At 34.9% G+C, this 22,873-nt stretch overlaps 1 long non-coding RNA gene across 1 annotated transcript in view; it reads left to right on the top strand.

The window, feature by feature from the left end:
- LOC107507038 overlaps positions 1 to 22,873 on the top strand; it is a 92,346-nt gene that overhangs the window by 7,395 nt on the left and 62,078 nt on the right. Inside the window, exons 3-4 of the long non-coding RNA XR_001596059.2 lie at positions 3,575 to 3,680; positions 15,149 to 15,263. This is a non-coding gene — a long non-coding RNA (uncharacterized LOC107507038). The remainder of the gene's footprint in view (positions 1 to 3,574; positions 3,681 to 15,148; positions 15,264 to 22,873) is intronic.

Raw genomic sequence — 22,873 nt, 5'->3', positions numbered from 1 at the left:
TCTCACTTGAGCCTCTATTTGCCATCTTCTAGTGGATTATGTTTTATTTTCCCAAGGTCAAGCAGTGAGAAAACCCCAGCTGCATATCCTGTCATTGACTGCAGGCTCTTATATTATTAAGTGTGAAACTCTTCAATTTTACTAAAAAAAGAGAAGTTATTCTTTCTTTTTTCTCTATTTTTAGTTCCTATCGTCTTCCTCTTTCCCAGTAAGTTCTTTTGTCTTATTTTGTGAATCAGTCTTTCAGCCATATCTCTTTACATCACATATCTGATTATAGTCATTACAGTAGTAATTTGACTATACAGTCTAGTTTATATATCTGTAAATTGGAGATAAGGTATGACAGTATGATTTATGAATTAATTTTTTTTTCTGGTTCAAATGATTAAATGGTGATCCTCTTCACAGTCGGGCACATTCATAGAAGGATACTTATTATTTTAGTAATTGACAATAAAAGTTTAAATGGAGAAGATCAAAAGCCTTGACTTTCACTTGTAGCTGTGACTAATTGTTGCCAGACTAACCCTTCCATAATAAACACTCCCTCCCCCCCCAAAAAAAGAGAAACTGGACAAAATACATGAAACAAATGTTTTCTGACATTTTACAACAGAAAATGCAGTGCTGAAGTGTCTGAGAAAAGGGAATTAGCTAGATGTGTCCTACAATTGCTTAGTTTTTCTGGCTGGAGGCATTTACTGGATAGTGGTGGATAGAGATGGAAACTAGACAGAGTATGGCAGCCTTGCTTGCCTGAGAAGATAGATATGAGAGTTCAGGGAGGATAAAGCAACTGGAATTTATGGGTTAGAGGACCAAAGAGGAGGGAACTTAGTAGGAGAAGAATTCCATAAATTTGCATAGACATCCTTTTGAGGATTTGAGTGCTAAACTGTACATATGTAAAATGAGACTTCATAAGGCCAAAGAACAGCTACCAGTGAAAGAACTACAGAAAAACTGTAAGCTGAAAAAAAATCAGAGTTTTAAAAGATTGGGAAATGTTTGAATTCTTACTGACTAGTATGGAAAGGCCTTTTGATACTCAGGGAATTCAAAAGAGAATCCCCAAAAGGCCCTACTTGTAGTTTTAGTCCTAAGAAGAAGGCTAAAACTAGTTCTAGAGTAGTCTATTGTAGACCTGCTTTAACAAAGTTGAAAAAGAAGCTTCAAAATGATCAAGTTAATCTCCAAATAAATTGATTGCCTGCCAGAACAAAACTCAACTTCTTTTAATGAAACATAAAAATTGCTCGACAATATCCATCAAAAATTGCTAGATATGCAAAGAACCATGAAAATGTGACCCATAGCTAGGTGAAAAATTCATCAATAGAAACAGACCTAGAAATGACAAAGACGATAGAATTAATAGACAAGGACTTTTAAAGCAGCAGTTATAAAAATGTATAAAATTTTAGAGCGGGAAGGGAGATAGAGGCAAGGAAGGGAGTTTCAGCATTTTCTATGTAGATTTATCCCTTGGAATGAATTCTGGAACAAGTATTGAGAGAGGGAAGAGTGCTGGTAAATCCTTTCTCCCCGTCTTTCTCTGATAGGTTATGTTCTGTGAATCACCCTTTCTCTCTGGGACTTTGGTAGGCCTGCTAAGGTTAACCACACCATAGCAACTGGGGAGCAAAGGAGCAGAGAATACTGGAGGGCTGGTATGGCATTGCAAGTGTCTACTGACAGCTCTAAGACCTTTATGGTCCAAGAGATATATAAAAAAGCAGTGAACATTTTTCTGTGTCCACAAGAACAAAAGGGCCCAGAATGCAGATGAAAAAGAAAGACTCTGCAGACTTGCAGAAAGTTTATCAATCTCAGTGGAGTGAGATGACCGTTGAGTAAAATGGGGGAAGATCAGAAGAGGATGCTGCCACATCTCAGTGGTTTATTAACACAGTGGGGAAACACGATCTCCAAGCCTACTAACTTCCAAAAATGAGAACATTTAAAATCTAAAGTGGACAGCCCTTCTACCCTGATGTTGTAATGTCATTATTAAGTCTCTCTCAACAACGAGGGCAGAGGAAGAGGACAAAGGGAAAACAGTCTTAAATAGTACTGAGTTTTCATTTCGGTACATTTCAGTTTGTTTCTTGTTACACATGCTAAAAGAAAATGACTTCCCTCTCCCCAATTGCTTTTCTAAGCATCTAGTTTTAGATTCATTACTGGATAATTTTAGAGATGGGCTCATTTCTGTAGAGGAATAAACATGAAGGTAGACAGCAAACCTATGAGAAACTAATGTACTTTGTGTAGGTAAGCAATTTAAAAATGAATATATAGGTATATAATTGAGAGGAAAGATGAAAAAACAGTAGGCAGCTAAAAATAAATGTTTTTCTGTATCGTTTTAGGAAGATGTGATGATTAAGTACTTGTATTCTTCATTTTGTCTTACCAGCAAATACACAGCTACAATAAAAAACTCCATTTACCCTATCAATATGATTTGAGAGAACAGAATTCTATGTTTACCCTAAACAGTATGGTTTATAGGGAATACACACCTAGGCTCAGCCTTAATAGTCCCTTGCCACTCACATGATGAAATTCACTATGGATTGCAAGTTCATGTAGTGTTCTTAGGTAAAATACAGCAGATCTACTCAGATTATGTAATCATACTATAATTTCTCTGAGACATAGATTTTCATTTCCTCAAGATTGGAGTTTAAAATGCCAGCTAGTTTTAGGTCACTTGAACTTTATCAGTTCTCAGTTCCTAAAACGACCTGGGCCTTTAAATTTTTGTGACACTGTGATATTTTGGGTTTTAAAACCATTTATATTGGGAAAAAATACTTCCTTTTCAGAGAAAAATACCCCAAAGTGTAATTTTCTCATTAACATCAATTTGACTTGTTGATTCATCCTCCTATGCCAGTAGTTTGGGTATAGTGCTTATATATCTAAGAAAATGAACATAGATGTTTAATAGTACTACAAATCAAATTATTGCAAAATGGGAAATTTTATATACATACTTACGTAGATATCAGTTTATATATATAAATAAATGTGTCTTGGCCTTTTGGCATAAACTGTGGAAATTTTTCTGACATTACTTGGTCTGTTCAAACTGGTAGGTTCGTGTATTCTTGAACATCATGATAATTAGAGCTGCAAAGAGAACTAGATTGTCAAATGAGCCTTATTGGTCATTTATTGGCTGCCTAGCATTCATTTTTCCTGATTTGGTAACAGTACCCACCTTTTTCCCCACCCTCTGTCCTTGAGCTTTATGTGGCCTAAACTATTGAGACTAAGGAGAGGCACGGGATTCAGTTCAGCCCAATCATCATCTTTCATTTTTCTGATTAAATTGATTGGTTTAGGAATGAGCATGTGACTTGGTTTAGACCAGTGAGAGTAGCCTAGGAATTCTGATTAAACTGTTGAAAGGACCTTGTATTTTTTACTTTATTATTATTTTGTATTATTCTTTTACAGTTTTTTTGTTTGTTTGTTTGTTTGTTTGTTTTACCATACTTCAACCTTCAACCTGAAACTTCTATCAAATATCTTGCCAATTTGAATAAAATCTACATGGAAGAGAGTAGAGCTGAGAGATGGGAAGATACTGAGTCTCAATGACATTCTTCAAGATGCTGGATGCAATTGGGCCTGCAGATAGAGGTTCCTCTACAAGTTTCATATAGGTAAGTCAATAAATTCCCTTGTTTGCTTAGGCAACTTGAGTTAGGTTTTCTGTAGCCTGCAACAAAGGAGTACTGTATTGGACATTTTCCATTTGCTCTCCAGATTCACTGTCTATGTCCCAGGGGATTGACCTATCTGGACTGCATCATAAGAGTTCTTTTGCCCTCTGGCTTCTGGTTGTGTTCAGCCCATGGAAATCTCCCTAGAGAATGAAGTCAGGGCATTTATTCCATGGGAGTTTTCCCTGGTAGATAATAATAAGTTGGCTGATCCCAGCTTTATCTAGAGGTTATAGATCCTGTCAAGTTCCCTTCTGTCTTCAGGTTTGAGTAGCCATTCTCTCAATGGTTTTAAACCATCTGATGTAGGAGAGTAATACCTCCTCACAATTGCCAGCCCTGGGGTAAAGCATTATTCCTCACTAATTTCCTGTAACCCTTTCTATACTTTTGTAGTTTCTCTACTAAATGTTCAATTATCTAGTTTGAGTGAGCCATCTTTTCTTGCTAAGACCTGAGTGGTACATACTCCATTCATTTTGGTTTCCATAACAAATGAAAAATACAGTAGTTTTAAAAGACGTAATTAGATTTTCTGTTTGAATAACTAATTGCTTCATATTGAATGCTCAACTGAGTATCAAGACAAGACTTCAGATGTTTCGCAATGCATGGAATTTTAGTAAGTCTATGGTGGAGGTAACTGAGGGCTGTTAGTATCTACATGTCCTGGAACTTATATTAAGATTCCTTTCCAGTCTATCACTCACAGAAACTACCTTTTAATAGAACCATGATATGGTAGAATACTATGTAAGCATCACAATGTTCTCACAAATTTATGTTTTAACATTTCCAGATCCTACAAAGAGGGCTACTTGAATTTCTGTGAGTAAATGAATAAAAAAATAATCTAGAAATGTGTTCAAAAGAAATGACAGCAACCTATATTCAACTAAAACATTCATTTACTTAGTGAATTTACATCCCCTGATTACTTGCTCAAAATTTTCTCTGTACCATCTATTTAAAAAGGATTTCCTAAAGAAATTGACAATATTCACAAAATTGTAAGTTTATGTTAAAAAAATATTTAAGAGAACAAACTTTTCATGGAATTTTACATACCTCCCAAGGACAGAGCTACAAATATGCTAATTTTAAATTGAATCATTGAAGCCATTTCTGAAGAACTCGGTGGGGTATAATGTCATTAGTCTGTATTTTAAGTAGTAAGATTAATATAATTTATCATTACCATGTTAACCTTTTCTTCAGTTAGTCTGAATGTTGAGCATTAATGGGTGATATAATATTTTAAAAATTCACTATACTGAACATATGTAATAGATTAACAATAGGTGGCCATTCAGTATTAGCCTGAGGATATGGAGTTTTTCAATAGTTAAGATGAAGCAAAATATTTATACATTAAGTTTAGAACACTTTACTAAATCAATCAAGTCATTTTCTCACCTCACCTAGGTTTTCCTGGTTCTTTGCTTACAGCATAGCAGTTTTTATATTGAATACCAATTCAAACTAATAATAAAGATATGGTTATTATATTTTTTGAACTATAACCTCTATTGATAGTGATAATGGAGCAAAACATTTGAAATTGCCCCTGACCTAAGAAAAAATAATCTAAGCCATAAGGTTGTTATGTATATCTTTTCATACGTGTGACATACTTCCTCTCAATCTCTTTCAACAGCAAAACCATTTTAAAAATGCCATCTTTAGAGAAGTCTAATAGATTTAAGAAAAGATGTTTTATAATAATAGTTAATATTACCCAAGAGTTCTGTAGCAAGAATTAGTGTTTTGCTGTACTAGGCACTTTTGTTGATTAAAAAGTATAATAAATTATGATTCTGCTCTTAAAGAGAGGGTAATATAATATAATTTAATAGATATGAGCTATTACTGAGGACTATTAGATGAAGGAATCAGTGTGTGCAAAATGCTGGCTGTGGCAGTAATCTTGGCTTAGTTCTTGTTATGCCACATCCTAGTTATGTGACCTTGGCTAAATATCCTGAGACAAAGTTTTCAAAATATAGTTACCTGACAACCCCACCAAACCACTGGGAAGATTTATCTTACACCCTCAGCTTTCCCCACTAAATTCTCTCTTTTTTTCTTCAGTTTCCTGTGGTATATTTTCTAGAATTCTATCCTCAGCCATCTTATTTTTTCAATTCTTTAAAGTCTCAGAGAAACTGCCTGCATTTCTAAAGATCCCTTAGGCCCCACGTCTTAAAACAGAATCGATAATCAGATTTATTTGAGAGTGTGTTTAAGATGATAATAGTTGTAATTTTCATACCTATAACTTCAATTACCAGTACATTTAAATTAGAAAAGTAAAAAATATATGGCCATGTTTCCATTTTAAAAAAAGTAGCAGTCTAGTACCAGGCTGCTGAAAAAAATTAGAGGGAGAAGGAATGGAAAGTTTAGGCAAAGTTCATGAGGATCTGAGCATGTAAGGTAGAGCCAGGTTAAAGGGGTATGTATTTACGGGAAAGGTAGGCACGTCCCCCCCACCCCGCCCCAGTGTTTTGGAATATAGAAGCATTGGGATAATCTGATCTTGGGAGGTTTGCTAAAATTTTCTTGTGAAACCATTTTGGTCTTGTGCTTTTTGTGGGCTTGTGTTTTGATAAATTATCTCAGTTTCTTCTATGGAAATTGATTTGTTCCACATTTTATATCTATTAAGGTCAGTTTTTGGAACATATCTATTTTATTGAGGTTTTACATTTTATTTGCATAGAGTCGTGCTATGCAATTTCTTATGATTTTAAAAAATTTCCTGTTTTTATGGCCTTTGTGTCCTTTCTCATTTTGTATGTTCACACTTTTTTTCCCTTGATTAATTAGCTAGTAGATTCTGTCTTTTGTTATTTTTTTCCAAAGAACTAACATTTTATTCAATTATTCCACTTTTTTTTGTTTATAACTCATTTTTTGCCATTATTTTAATATTCCTTTCTTTTTTTCTTCCATTTATTTTTAACTGTTCCCAAGTTAAATGTTATATTACTCATGAAGAATTGATATCTTTGTGATATTAAATAAATTCTATTCAAGAACAAGGGATGTATTTCTATTAATTCAGGTGGATATTTATTTATTTTTGTTCTTTAACTTTTTATTTGTAAGCATTTAAGGTGGATTTTTCCTTCTGATATTTGCTTTAATTGTATCTCAATGATTCTGATACACATTTTTTTATTACCAAAATTTTTATAAATCTGATTTTTCAGTTCCCCTTTGGTTCCAATCGTTTAATAGAGAGTCCTTTAACTTTAGGAAGGGCTATTCATGTTTTGGTTTTGTTATTAATTTTTATATTTTTAATGTGAAAGAATGATCTTTTTATCATTTCTACTTTATGAAGCTCATTGAGATTTTCTTGGGATCATAATATATAGTCTGTTTTCATGGATGTTTTTGTGTTATTAGAAAGAATATATATTTTCTATTTTTGGATACAGAGTCTGTAATGTATTCATAAATTTACTTTATTGGTTATGTTGTTTAGGGTCTCTCTATTTTTATTTTTTGTACACTTGACCTGTCTTGGACTGACAGTAATATATTAAAATTGTGTATTATTGTGTAATTCTGGTTATTTCTCTTTGCATCTCTTGTAGTTTCTGCTTTATAAAGTGATATTCTATGAAATTTAGTGCATAAATATTCAAAACTGTTATATTTCTGTTGTGATTCATGGTCTTTTGCATAATGACCTGTCATTTATTATCTTCTTTAATGCTTCAGGTACTGAATTCTAACTTGTCAACTATTAAGATCACAACTCCTTCATTCTTTTCATGTGCATTTTTTTTTTTTTTTTTTTTTGGTATGTCTTTGTCCATCTCTTTATATCTCTTTCTGAATTACTTTGTTTTAGGGGTTTCTCTTATATACAGCATGGAGTTGGATTTTGCTCTGTAAGCTAAAGTAACTTTTTCTTTTAATATATGAGTTAAGTCCATTTGAATTCATCAATATCATTGATAGTTTTGGTCTCTGTTATCTGTATATGTATCATGTTTCCTTTTTCCTTTTTTAAAACATTCTTTTGGTATTTAAGAAGGTTTGTAGTTTTTGTTCTAGTGGTTACTTTTATAGTAATCCTACCATTTTTTTTTTTAAATATGTAATGTCCTTAGTACCACTATTTCTTACTTAGGCTTCTGTTTAGTTCATGAGTTTCAGATGATAACCTTTGATTCTTACCTAATGCTTGTGTTGGTGGGTACATAGATAGCTTATAATTTATTCTTAATTTTTGAAATAATTTTGTCTTTTTTTTTTTCACTTTGTCCCATTGTTTGATTAACTATGTCTTCACATCTTGCTTGTTTATTTCTAGACTGAGTTTTAAAATTTTTATGTCTACAATTTCTTGTTTAATTATATTTAATTTATAACGAAGTGTTGTTAGTTTTTCCTGCTTTGTGGTTGTCTTTCTGTCTTTCTGTCTTCCTTTTGTATTTTCTGCAGCTGAAAAATTTTGATTTCTCTTTATTTTTTGATGAGAAAATTTGAGGTACAGAGAAGTTTAATGATAAGGTTGGGTTCACACCAAGAATGGAGATTATGACCCAGGTTTTTTTGACTTTCAACATGAGACCTTCCTGAACTACACTAAATTCAAAAGGACTGTCAGTGAATAACAGAATTAAGTCAACAGAGAAACTAAATATACAAATGGACAATGGCCAAACCATATATATGAATAGAATTCTGACCCACCATCTGCATCGACCTGCCCAGGAAACCAACCCATTATTTACACTAACCAGCGCAGGAAGCCAATTTGCTACATACAAATCAGACTTGTAGAAAGTCAGACTGCTAATTCTAGTAACAGTTAAGGACACCAAACAATACCCCTATTATAATCTACCTCAAATGACTAGGACTTGATTAATAATTAACAATTTCCTTAATTTTTGTTGATGCTTCCAAGTTAGGACTAACCAGAAAAAGTCAAATATGTACCACTGACCAATCACATAGCATGCCCTACTTCTTGTTAGCCAGCTTACCATTGCCCCATGTCAACAACTTCCATTCAAGGCATACCTGAAGCCTTATCTTTTTTTCCAATACAGAGCTTTCCTATCTCTCTGCCAGCTTTGAGTCTCTGCCCAAGTGCAAATAACAGTAGCTAACTCTTTTGCTATAGCAAGCTCTGAATATATGGCCTTTGCTTGTTTTAACTTGTTTTGTGTTCATTTATATCCATAGTGCTCTTACTTATAATCGAATATTTCTTTCCACATAACTAAAATATGACTGTGCCCGATAGAAAAACCTCCCTCTTAACCCTTTTACCATGGTCTCATCATCATTTCTCATTCTTCTCCTAGAGCATTGAACTGCCAACAGAGGTCTGCTCATTTCTAGGACCTTTATCTTCCACTGTCATCCCACTTCTCATCTGAGGTTCAGATAATCCATTTAGGCCACCTTATCCCCACTTCTAACATTGGTTACTGGCTTTCATGACCCATTTTTATGTTCATGATATATGGGGATGTTTATATTCTCTGTCTCTGAGTTGTCTCGTAAAGAAACTATTCACATGTAGCTATTAAGCATTTGAAATGTAGCAACCAAATTGAGATACATGGCACACTTCATATTTCTATTGGCCAGTGCTGGTATCACCCATTTTTTTCACTTCCTCATTACTCTAAAATCTGGCTCTCATGAAACATATTTATAGCCTCCTAATTTATAAACCTTTTTTTTTTCTTGGTCTCTATTTTCATTGGTATTTTTTTATACTTTATGTAAGTAAAATCTCCACTTTCTTGCTTATCTTCCTCCCTTGACCTCTGTAACTCTAAGCTACTGCAATTCTTATCTAATTTATCTGATTACTGTTCCTCTGTCCTGCCACTGGCTTCTCTCCTTTGTTAAGAGACATGCTCTGCTTGTCTTTTTTTCACTCTTTTCCTTAAGGTGTTTCATCCGTTATAATGCCATAATCATTGCATAACTGCAAATGATAAAACCGCCATCTCCAAGCCTGCCTCCTCTTGTTAGCCACAGTATTTTATCTGCAGCTATCTATCAGATGTTTCTACTTGGACACCCTGTCATCAGATTGAAAATTTCATATCTAAAGCAAAACACATCATTTTGCTCTTAAAACTAATTCTTTTCTATTTCTGCTGGTGATGTCATGATTCTCTTTATTACCCAATATGAAACCTTTGAATTAAGCTGGATGCTTTTCTCTCTCCCATCCATTCAGTCAGGAAGACTTTAAGGCTCTCCCTTTCTAATGTACCTTGATTCCAGTTTTTCTCTCTGGTGCCAGAGATGGATGGCCTTCACGTTCTTTTCAGACAGCTGCTTCTTTCCGAACCCAGAGTACCTGGGAGTATGGCATGGATATGAAACATCAAGGGATGTGGTGGGGAGCACTGATGGCTTTTTACTAGATAATTTTTTCTAAGTTATTTATTCACATTAAAAAAATTTGCTAACATAACATTTTTATCTCATGAATGAAACTAGGATAAAAAAGAGAAACTGTTCTTATAAAGTCACAGAGGCAGCATTCTTTATTTGGAGGTAAAGAGTTGAATGTAGACACATAGAAAGAGAAGGTAGAATGAAAGCACAGTATACACATTAGAAGAGTTGAAGATGAAAGAAGTGAACCTTATCACTCAAATCATATTGACTATGAAATTTATTGAAGTCTCAGTGTTCTGAAATTCTTTATAGGACATGTATTGGGATGTTGAAAAAGGCCATGTGACCACTAAACTTCTGCATAATTGACAATATTTTTAGATATTTAATATTTTGTTGCATTGGGTTTTAAGCCCCCCTTCCTCCCCTCATTTTCTTTTTGGATAGAAAAGTAGTTCATAGGGAGACAATTGCTTTGGCATCTTCTATGTATTGATATTTTTTTGACCACAGGAAGACACTCCATAATTCTCGAAGATGCAAGACAGAAAACCGCGAGGAAGCAAAGCATAAAAATATTTGGGTGGCCCTATATAGAAGTTACTTAGGCAATTCAGATAAAATATAAACACTGTCTAATACAAAGTCATATCTGAATTTTGGCAAGCTGGTCAAAGATTAAAATTCCAAGGTACTGTGCCCTGTTCCTATTCCTGCCATTGGCACGATACACTAGGTTTTTTCTTCAAGTTCTACAAAACATTTAATAAAGACAGATTGTTCCCTTTAGTGCATCTTCCCATGAAAACTTTCGCTTCTTTGTCATTTTATAATTAAAATTTGTGACATTATTCCTATGTCGTCTATCTTCGTTAAAAGATCAGTGAGTACAGGGTTAGACATGGCAAAGACATGTTGTAATTTGAATGTTGATGTGCCCAGTCTCATGTTTCTATCCTCTGATAAGATTCCCATCTAATTATCTTTTCCTGTTTTTCTAAGAAGAGGTATTTCTGATACTGGTATCATTTGTTTTAGTTTACTGAGTCTCAAACTTGAGTGTGTATAAATGTAACTTAGAAGAGCTAATTTAAAATATAGATTACAAGTCACCAGTAACAAAGATGACAATTCAGTAGCTCTATGATAAGAATTTTAATAGGGTCTCTAGTTGTTGAGATGCAGGATGTGGTAAGATCATACTGTGAGCAACACTGGCTTCTTAATTTAAGAAAATTCATTACCTTTCCTAAGTTATATGTGCATATTAATTAACATTTTCTATTGTGGAATACAAGTTGTATATCCCCGTGTATGAATTTTAGATATCAGAAGGTATGGGCAAGGCGTGTGAGGTTAAAATGATTTAAATACAAATTTTAAAGTAATATTAAAATATGTTTTTCTTTTAGAAAGCTTCTGTGCTTTCTTTTTAACATCTTAAGTAGAAAACAATCAGGGGTCAGTCTTGTTTGTATAACTCATCAATGGAACAGCTAGGCGGCAGCAGTTAGCCAAGTGAAGAGATGGGTAGGATCCCATTTTTAATTTCATCTAAAATTTTTGTTACTTTTGAAGAAGAAAGAAGTATTATTGAGATTGATGAAAAAAGCCTCCCCTTTTTATTGTAGTAAAATATACATAACATAAAATTTACTATTTTAATCAATTTTAAGTGTATGGTTTGGTAATATTAGGTACATTTACATTGTTTTGTAATCATCACCACCATCCATCTTGAGAGCTTTTTCATCTTCCTCAACTGAAACCGTGTACTTATTAAACACTAAATCTCCATTTCTCCCTTCCCTGAGCCCCTGGCAACCATTATTTTCCTTTCTGTCTCTATGAATTTGACTACTCTAGGTACCTCATATAAGTGGGCTCATACTCAAATATTTGTCCTTTTGTGATTGGCTTATTTCACTTAGTGTAACAGCTTTGAGGTTCATCTATGTTGTAGCATGTCAGAATTTTCTTCCTTTTGTAAGTCTGAGTGATATCTCATTGTATATATATGTTACATTTTATTTATTCATTTATCCATCAATGGACACTTGGGTTGTATTCATCTTTTGACTTTTATAAATAATGCTGCTATGAACATGAGTATATACATATCTGTTCAAATGAGAAAAGATTTTTTTCTAATTTAGGAAAAACAACCCTAGATATTAATTTCTATGTTTTTAGATACATAAAGATTTTCCTTCCTGAGCCATCTACTTATAAAGAGGGTATAATGCTACCACTTGCTTGCAGAACATAGAAATCCCTTGGTGGAAGGTCTGCTGCATTATTATTTATTTATGTTCTGTTCTGACACAAATGATGTGCTTGCTCAACAGACAGTGAAGTCTGCAGTTGAAATACCACTCTGGAACTAGAGTACAGGGTTGCCAGCCAGTGACCTGGAACCAATCCATATGCAGTAGCTCCACAGCATACATAATACAGGGGTATGAGAAAAAATAAAAATACATCAGAGCACTCATTAAACCATTAGCAGACTTGTTTCTAGCTTAGGTTTTTCTGTCCTTATAAGAAAGAAATGAAATAAGTCTTATCAATGACACAGTACCAAAAATATCGAGTATAAGGTAGATGTGCTTTGAAAAAGAGGTAAGTATAGAAAGAAAGAAGACAAAGAAAACCAGAGCCTTTGCTGGATTATTGGGTTAAGCAGAGGCCTGGGAATGAGAGAATGCTGCTACGACGTATCTTCTCTTGGCAGCCTTTCCTGACTCCCCCAGTCTGTGTTGGTGCTCTCACAGCACCCTATGAGCAGCTTCCCATAACACCCCTTTCCTAGTTTAAAAGGAAATAAAGCACTCTCCTAACTCTTCTGGAGTTTATACTCTGATTACAGGGAGGACAGTTTAATATAAGCAAAGAAACCAAGAAGTAAGAGACATAATGAAAAGTAGAGACCATGGTGCTTTAGAGAAAAAGGATATTTGTATGGCTAATGCATTTGGAAGCTGACTTAGGTAGACATTGGAAAGGGAAGGGTTTTGCTGGAATTGGAAGAACAGGTGGATCTAGTAGGTGGAGAAGAGAAAGAGGGGCTCTCTAAGAGATGTTAACTTATATAGGCTAATACAAAGATGGAAAGGAAAACTTGGGCAGATTTTATTTTATTTTTTTTTTTGCCAGTGCTAGAATGGTCTTTCTCAAAAAGAGCTCATGGTTTTAATCCAACCAGCTCTCCCCCTTATAAACACTTCTATATTAAAAACGCTTCCTTTCCATAAGCTGCTGCTGTTGTTGTTTTGAGATAACTAGACAAAGTTTGACAAGATCATCTCTTTTCAAGGACTTGTAATAGTGTCAGGAACAATTTAGCTACCTGTTACAACTTTGCAAATTGGGTCAAACTGTGAAACTTGCTGGTTAAATTCTGAGTACACATCAGAGTGTCAGGTTGGAATTTGGCAGAACTCCATTCTTTACATTCATTGATAACTTTGTGCAAAGATTGTCAAAAGAGTTAAGAACTTAAGATGAGACTTCAGGATTCTTTATATCTGGTGATATTGGTGGTTTTGTAGATTTCCTCTTATCTTTGAATCAGCAATTCTAATGAGCAGCTTGCTTGCAAATGTGTGCAATAAATACTCACTAAAGAGCAATTAGAGCAAATAACCATTGAGCATTCAAGGAAGAGGGAGTTTACACATTTCCCTAAAGTAATTAACATTCCTTTTTCTTATTTTGTTTAAATTTTGTTTTTACCTAAATTACCTTAATGCTGCCCTTAGTGAAATAGTTTAAAATAAGAGTAGCTGGAATTGGATCTTTCTTGATTAAGTGCTAGAACTACTGAGGTTAATTAGACCAGAACTGTATTTGAAGCTGTTGAGTACAGATCAGTGGTCCTGAATTTTTCCAAGGAAGTCTTTGTTATGTTTCGTGTTAGGCCTGGATTTTAAGACATGGAGGTCCATGATATCATCCTTTGATGTTTGTATCTTCATGTTTTTAAAAACAAAACACAAAGAGGATTTGTGACTTGGAAGCATTATCTTGAGTCGGGAGGACTTCTTCCTTCTCACATCTTGCTTTAAAACAGTACAAGTTGCGTCACCCCAAGTGGAGCTGAGGTGAGGCTTAACAGAAGTGTTCTGAAAGTCTAGCCTTGTAGAGAAGAAGTAAGAATTTCTAGAAATTAAATATTTACGACCTTTGAACTGGAGGGTGTCAACTAAAAGAAATATGTCCCTGTCATTCCCAAAGCACATCTCTTGCAAATATAATGGCTCTCAACTTTTTGACTATTTTCCAGTGGAATAAGAACATGAGATAATAATAAAGCATCTCTGTTAAGCTACCCCCTCTTTCCTCCACCCCTCACCCCAGGAGTGAATTTCATATAACTGTTTTAACAATAGTAGTGTGAGTGAGTCAGAACCATGTTTCATGCTTATCTTAAAGACCTATCAGTATAAAATTAAAGACCCAAAGTACTGCAGGTACAAACATAACATCATTACAAGCAGTAGGGTAATCAAACAGCCATTGAGAAACTAGATTGATAATGTCAAAGCTAGATGAAACATTCTTTATGATTAAAAAACAAGAGTTGAAATAACAACCAGAAACAATTCATTCATTCATGCAGCCTACAGATATATACCGAACACCTGCAATGTTCCAGATATGCTATGGGTTGGGTACATAGTGGTGGTAAAACAGCCATGACCATGATCTTACACAGTTTGTAATCTAGCGAGAGTGACAGGCTTTAAACAAATTAATTATAATTGTGGAAACTGGTATGGAATACAAGCACAGTGTTATGGTTATGATGGTGTATAATATTTGTGAGGTAAGTTGGGGAATACAACATGTAGTCTTTGTAAAAGCTAAGAAAAAGGCTAAGAGGTGGGGGAAAAATTCTAATATTAAATTAGTTTTAGTTTTTATAACTAAATTTAAGTAATGCTTAATAAATCATTTAGTACTCTCACATATTCATAACAATAAGTCTGTAGCGTTTCATGTCATTTATCCAGCCCATACAACAAAGGAAAGGACTCACACTTTTGACTGAGATACCATCAGGAGGGACCCTGCAGCTTTCAAAGTACAGAAGACCACAGTTTAAGAATTTTCAGCCTCGACCAAAAGGTTAGTAAATTGCAGCCTGTTATTGTATGCCCAGTGAGCTAAAGATTTTTTTTTTTACATTTTTAAATGATTGGAAAATAAATAAAAGAAATCATCTTTTGTGATATGTGAAAATTATATAAAATTCAAATTTTAGTATCCATAAATAAACGTTAATTGGGACACAGCCACCCTCTTTTGCTTATGTGTTGTCTATGGCTGCTTTTGTGCTACAAAGGCAGATTTGAGTAGTTGTGACAGAGGCCTTACTATCTGGACCTTTACAGAAAAAGTTTGCTTTTTCTGTGGCCTATACTACAATTTAAATAAGTCCCTATTAGCAACATCACCAGTTCTCAATGTTACAACTTTTCTTAAAAGTTCTTAGAAATAAGATCCTCAGACTAATGACCCAAACTCTATGATGGTTAATTTTGTTTCAACTTAACTGGATCATAGGATGTGCAGAGACATTTGACTAAATGTTATTTCTAGGTATATGTTTGAGGATGTTTCTGGTTGAGATAAGCATTTAAACAGTAGACCGAGCAAATCGGATTGTATTCCCCAATGTACTCTTGTAATGCACTGAGGGCCCAAATAGGACAAAAAGGTAGAGGAAGGGAGAATTTGCCTTTTTTGCTGACTACTTGAGCTGGCACGTCAGTCTTTTTCTGCCTCAAACTGAGACTTCCCCCGTAGGCTTCCCTAGTTCTTAGGCATTTGGACTTGAACTGAACTACATCAGTTCCAAATCTCCAGATTGCAGATTGTAGGTAATGGTACTTCAGCCTCTATAATCACCTGAACCAATTCTTCATAACTCAATAAATTAATCTGTGTGTGTGTGTGTACACACACCACACATACTATTGGTTCTATTTCTCTGAAAAACTTTCTTGACTAATACATTCTTGTTTACAACTGCCTAATAATAGACTGCTACATGCAGTAAAACCAATGCTAATCAATTGGTGTTGGGCCAAAGTAATTAGGATGATTTAAAAAAAATTTGATGTGCTGATTCATGAATGGGACATTCATTTACATTCATTTTTTTTTTTGCTTTTAAAAATAGGGTTATTATTTTTTATTAATAGTACAATGCCAAATATAAAATAAAATGGATAAGATATTTTAAAAGAAGAAGTAATAACACCACCATCTGAAGGGAAAGGTATAAACTTTGGGGGTATTCCTTTGCCAGTTTGGGGTGGCTTTTACATAGTTATAATCATTTTGAATATGTAATTTGTTTAACTTAATGTTCTAACACAAATATTTCCCATGTTATTATATTGGATGTATATGTAACTTCTTAAAAATTTATTTTAATTAGTTTCAAGTATACAGTACATTGGTTAGACAGCTATATAGTTCATAAAATGATCCCCCCAATTGCTCCCTCTCTCCCCTGTATATTGCATTCCCTGTGCCGTGTTCCCCATGCCCATGACTGTCCGTCAGCTACTAATTTGTACTTCTCTAACCTGTCACCACATTCTCCTAGGCCCCCAAACTCCCCTCCCCACTGTCCGTCACCAATTGTCCACTATAGTTGTGAGTCTATTTTTGATTAGTTTGTTCTTTTTATTCCTTAGATTCTACATGTAAGTGAAATCATACAGTGTTTATCTTTTTCTGTCTGACTTAAATACCTTCTAGGTCTATCAAAGCAATATCTTTTTCCATCCCCTTCCTTTTAGTCTGTGTGTGTCTTTTAATCTGAAATGAGTCTCTTGTAGGCAGCATATGTAGAGGTCTTGTTATCCTTTCAGCCACTCTCTCTTTTGGCTGGAGCACTTAATTCTTTTCCATTTGAGGTACTTGTTAAAAGTAATGTAGATGTTACCATTCTTTATTCCTGTTTTTGATTCCTGTTTTTAATTTTTAAAGAAGTCCCTCCAACATTTTCTATAATACTGGCTTGGTGGTGATAAATTCCTTTAGCTGAGTTTTGTTTGGGAAGCTCTTTTTCTGTCCTTCAATTCTAAATGATAGCTTTGCTGGATAAATTTTTCTTAGTTGTAGATCCTGGATCTTCATCCTGTCGAATATTTTGTGCTAAGCCCTTCTGTCCTACATAGTTCCTTTTGAGAAATCAGCTGCCAGTCTTATGGGTTTTGCCTTATAAATAATTATCTGTTTTTCTCTTGCTGCTTTTAATATTCTTTCTTTGCATTTAACCTTTGACATTTTAATTATGATGTATCTTGTGTGGGCCTCTTTGGATCCCTGATGTTTGGAATTCTCTGAGCCTCCTGGGGTTTTATGTCCATTTTCTTCACCAGGTTAGGGAAGTTTTCCATCATTATTCTTCAAATAGCTGTTCAACATCTTGATTTTCTTCAGTTACATCAGTCAGATGGATATTTGGACCCTTAAAAGTGTCTCATACGCTCCTTAAATTATTTTTACAGTCTTGGCATCTTATCTCTTGCCACTCTTATTGCATGTCCTTGGCTTTCCCGTCCTCTAGATAGGGCATGTGATCCTTTTCTTTATTCATTCTGTTTATTCCTTTGTTTATTCCATTTAATATACTTCTCATCTCAGATAATGTGTTCTTCATTTCTGACTGGTTCCCTTTTATAATTTTCACTCCAATTTCTATGTTTTTTATCTCATTGTTGAGCATCTTTATAACCAGTGTTTTGAAATCTGCATCTGTTAGATTACCTGACTCCATTATATCTGGATCTCTGTTCTGTTCTCTCATATGGTTCTGCTCTTTGTCTTCCCATTTTGGCTGCCTTTCCATGTCTGTTTCTATGTACTAAGCAAAGCTTTTAATTTTCCCAGTCTTATTAGTGTGGATTTGTGAAGTAGGTGTGCATTGGCACAGTCCTGAGAGGGTTTCAGTTGCAGGCCAAATTTAGCCCAGATCTCTCCCTCTCTGGGGCTACCTGTTAAGATTCAGCAAGCAATCCACAGATGCTGTGCTTATAGTTGCCTTAAAAGGCCACTCCAGAAACCAAGGCCAGCTGCCTTCAGTATGAGTCTAGACACTGCTCAGCAAGGAGCACCTGACACGCTAAGAATATACGTGGATGTGGTTTGAGTGGGGCTGTAAATTGGGGAAGGTGGGGTTTCCAGGAATCCTCTGGGCTGAGTGACCTCTGTTATCCAGTTTGATGGCGTCAGGACTATGGTGGGGCTGTGTCCGTGCACTGGAAAGAGAAAAGGCTCAACAGGGAACAATGGATACCGCCAGCACTTCTATACTGAGTGTGTCTTGCCTTGGCCCTCACTTCAACAGTGTCCCCCTGTAAGTCCCTGGTGCCCCCTGCGTAGCTGAATTGGCACTGTTGTTCAGAGTAAGCAGGCCTGTAACTGCAAAAATCTGCTTGTGAACGTGGCCCCTTTAAGAGGCGTCTGCAGCTGCTGCTGGTGCAGCCTCTGTCTCACTTAGCCGTTTGGGACCGAGCAGCCCTGTGTCCTTGCCCCATACTGCCTTCTGCCACTGCAGGGTGCTTTCTTGGATTTCTCTCTAATTATATGGCTTATTCATCAAGATCCCAGGTGATTTTTCTTTGCTGCTGCTCCTTGTTTGTGTCACAACTTTGATTTGGTCACCAAAGGGATGAACAGAGCCTCTACCATCTATGCCATTTTGGTTCCTTATATCATGGATGTTTTAATTGTAGTAAAAACATATGGTTTCAAACAAAGCAAAGATTTTGGCAGAGGCATTATCTCAGTGATCTGAATTTCCTTAGAGTTTTTCTGTGGGAAGTCAGGAGACAAGATGGAAATGGACTTTACTTAAGACATCAGGAAGCCTGCTCCTTGGCTTTGTTCATCTAGCAAATGTTGGGACCTGCTGCCTTTTCACAAACATCCTCAGACCTATGACCAATGGCTACATGAATGCACATGGTGGGAATCTCTCTGAGTTCCTAGACTTTCTCTGAGAGTTGACCTTCAAGGGGCTTCCATCTTCCCTAATTAGAGATCCTGGCCTTAGAGTATCCTTTTGGTCTTACCACTCAGTGGACCATTGACTCAGAGCATCCTTCCTTTTTCTCCTTTGAACCTCAATTAAATATCACAAACAGAGATTTGGAAGTTGTATACTGTAACAGGAGCAATAATTAGATTTGCTCCATAGTTTATCCCTGGAATTTACTTTCAGCCTCTTTCTCATTAGCTCCACTTCCCACACTTCTGTCCACTTCTTGTGAGCCTTTTTCCAAGTGATTGCTCCAAACTGAGATTGTCATTAGATCTGTGGATATTTCAGGCCCTGCTCTCTCTATCCTTCAAGCCTGCCGTACCCAAAGGCCCAATTTTACCTTCCAATTCCCATATGTAAAAGTTATTTAGTTCTGTTTCATCAGACAATTAAGGAACATTTAGTCAGGATTCTTTAGAGAAACAGACCAATAGGGTGTGTGTGTTTGTGTGTGTGTAATAGGATTTGTATATATGTTTGTATATTATATATATATATCTATATCTAAAGAGGGAGAGAAAAAGAGGGAGGAGAGAGAGAGAGAGAGAGAGAGAGAGAGAGAGAGAGAGAGTTAGTTCAAAATTTGCAGTGTTGCCTAGCAGGCTGGAAACCAGAGAGCCAGTGGTACAGATGAAATCTGAAGGTGATTTACTTGAGAATTACTTCTTGCTTGGGGAGGCTGTTCTTTTTTATTCTATTCAGGCCTTCAGTGGATTGGATGAGGCTCACCCACAGAGGTAATCTGTTTCCTTAAAGTTGACTGTTTTAAAAGTTAACATCACCTAAAAACATCCTCCAAATTGGCATATTAAATTAACCATCATATTAACTATGCCAAACTTTGGTTTGGTTTGGATATTTAGCTAGAATTTATTTAGTGCCTGCTGTTTGTCAGGCACTTTGTTCCTATTTGAATCATACAGCAATCAGCAGGTTAGGAATATTGCGTCATTTTACTGAATAGAGAAATTTAAGCTCTGTGAGGTTAAAAATATTGTTCAAGATTACACAGCATATAAATGACAGACTCAGGATTATGAACTCAGGCTTATTTTATCCCAAAGTCTATGTTTTCTATTGTGCCATAGTACCTGAAAGATCAGTTTTAGCTTTTGAGTTCTTGGTTAGTTGATGCTTTATATAGGACTGGTAAGTACAATTTACTGACATGCAAACCACAATCTATACAACTTTGTCAGCTGTCTATTTTTTCGGTACTTAGAGTGGAATATGGCAGATGTCAGGAAGCAACAAGCATCTGCTGTAGCCAGAAATCTGCACCCACATAAACATCAATTGCCTAAATGTTTTCTTTCATATATCCTGATATTTCTCAGAAGTACACCATCTGCTCATTGAATAGATACCGGAACATGTCTGCAGCAGTTTTTGTTGTCTAGTTATCTCTCCTTTTAAAATGCATTACTTTGGTTCTTATGCATACTTAATCTAGCCCTGTTCAGAAGCACAAAATATCTGCCAGCTCATCCACCCCAAAGGAAGGAGGTATATGTAAAGCAAATTAAACATGGAGAAGCAGAATGCGTGGATATTAATGTTGAGCCCCTGGTGTTTGACAGTCTTGGCTTCCCATCTCTGGTCTACCATGTACTAGCTCTGGAATTTTAGCATTTTACTTCATTTCTCTAAGGCTTAGTTTCTTCATCTACAAAATAAGGACAATAAAAGTGGTGCTTACCGTGTAGAGTTTTGGGAAAATTAAATAAGGTAGTATTTGAAACACTTAGCATAGTGAACACCTCATAGTTAGAACTCAATAAATGTTGAGTATTTTTTAAATTTTTAATTAAAATTTTTAAATTAGAATTGACATTCAATATTATTTTATATTAGTTTCAGGAGTACGGTATAGTGATTATACATTTATATAATTTACAAAATGATCCCCTCAATCAGTCTAGTACCCACCTGGGACTATGCATACTTATTATAATATTGACTATATTCCCTATGCTGTACTTCACATCTCTGTGACTATTTTGTAAGTACTAATTTGTACTTAATCCCTTTACCTTCATTAACCAGCCCCCAACTCTCCTCATACCTGGCAGTCACCAGTTTGTTCTCTGTATCTCTGAGTCTGTTTTCACTTTATTTATTTTGTTCTTTAGATACCACATACAAGTGAAATCATATGATATTTGCTTTTTTTTTTTTTTTTTGGTCTGACTTATTTCGCTTAGCATAATACTCTCTAGGTCCATCCATGTCATTACAAATGGTAAAATTTCATTTTTTATGGCTGAATAATGTTCTATTGTATATCTTGGCTATTTTAAACAGTGCTGCAGTGAACGAACATAGGGGTGCATATATCTTTTTGAATTAGTGTTTTGGTTTTCTTGGAATAAATACCCAAAAGTGCAATTGCTGAATTATAAGGTCATTCTATTCTTAATTTTTTTTATGAACCACCAAACTATTTTCTGTAGTAAGTATACCAATTTCCAATCCCACCAACAGTGCCCGAGGGTTCCCTTTTCTCCACATCCTCACCAACACTTATTTTTTGATTTATTAATGATTGCCATTCTGACAAGTGTGAAGTGATACCGTTGTGGTTTTAATTTGCAGTTCTCTGATGATTAGTGATGTTGAACATCTTTTCATAGTCTATTGGCCATCTGTATGTTCTCTATGGATAAATGCCTATTCAGGTCCTCTGCCCATTTTTAAATTGAATTTTTTTTTAAAGTGTTGAGTTGTATAACTTCATTAAAAAATTTGGATATTAATCCCTTATCATATGTATCATAGACAATATCTCCTCCCATTCAGTAGGTTATTTTTTGTTTTGTTGATGGTTTCCTTTGCTGTGAAAAACTTTTTAGTTTGATGTAGTCTTATTTGCTTATTTTTTCTTTTGTCTTCCTTGCCTGAGAAGATATATGAGGAAAAATATACTAAGAGCAATGTCAGAGAGTTTACTTTTAGGACTTTTATGGTTTTGAGTCTTCATTTAAATCTGTAATCCATTTTAAGTTTATTCTTGTATATGGTGTAAGAAGGTAGTCCAGTTTAATTTTTTTCTTTGGATATATCTATCCAGTTTTTCCAACATCATTTGTTGAATAGACTGTCTTTATACCATTGTATGGTCTTGCCTCCTTATCATAAATTAAATGACCATATAGGCATGGGTTTATTTTTGCATTCTCTATTCTGTTCCGTTTATAAATGCATCTGCTTTTGTGCCAGTGCCCTGCAATTCCGATTACTATAGACTTATAATAGTGTTTAATATCAGGTAGTAAATACCTCCAACTTTGTTTTTCTGAAGATTGCTGTGGCTATTCAGGGTCTTTTATGGTTCTATGTTAAATTTAGGATTATTTGTTCTACTTCTGTGAAAAATGTAATTGGTATTTTGATAGGGATTGCATTAAATCTATAGATTGTTTTGAGTAGTATGATCATTTTAATGATGCTTATCTTCCTATCCATGAGCATGGTACATGCTTCTATTTATTTGTATTCTTCAATTTCTTTTTTTAGTGACATAATTTTCCAAGTACAGGTCTTTTACCTCCTTGGTTAAATTTATTCGTAGGTATTTTACTGTTTTTGATACAATTGTAAATGGGATTATTTTCTTAATTTCTTTTTCTTATAGTTCATTATTGGTGTATGAAAATGCAACTGGTTCCTGAATATT

This window comes from Rousettus aegyptiacus, unplaced genomic scaffold (genome assembly GCF_014176215.1).
Source record: "Rousettus aegyptiacus isolate mRouAeg1 unplaced genomic scaffold, mRouAeg1.p scaffold_m13_p_4, whole genome shotgun sequence".
NCBI classification, from domain to species: Eukaryota; Metazoa; Chordata; class Mammalia; order Chiroptera; family Pteropodidae; genus Rousettus; species Rousettus aegyptiacus.
The sequence above is the reverse complement of the archived record's forward strand: the minus strand, read 5'-3'. Positions and strand labels throughout refer to the sequence as shown.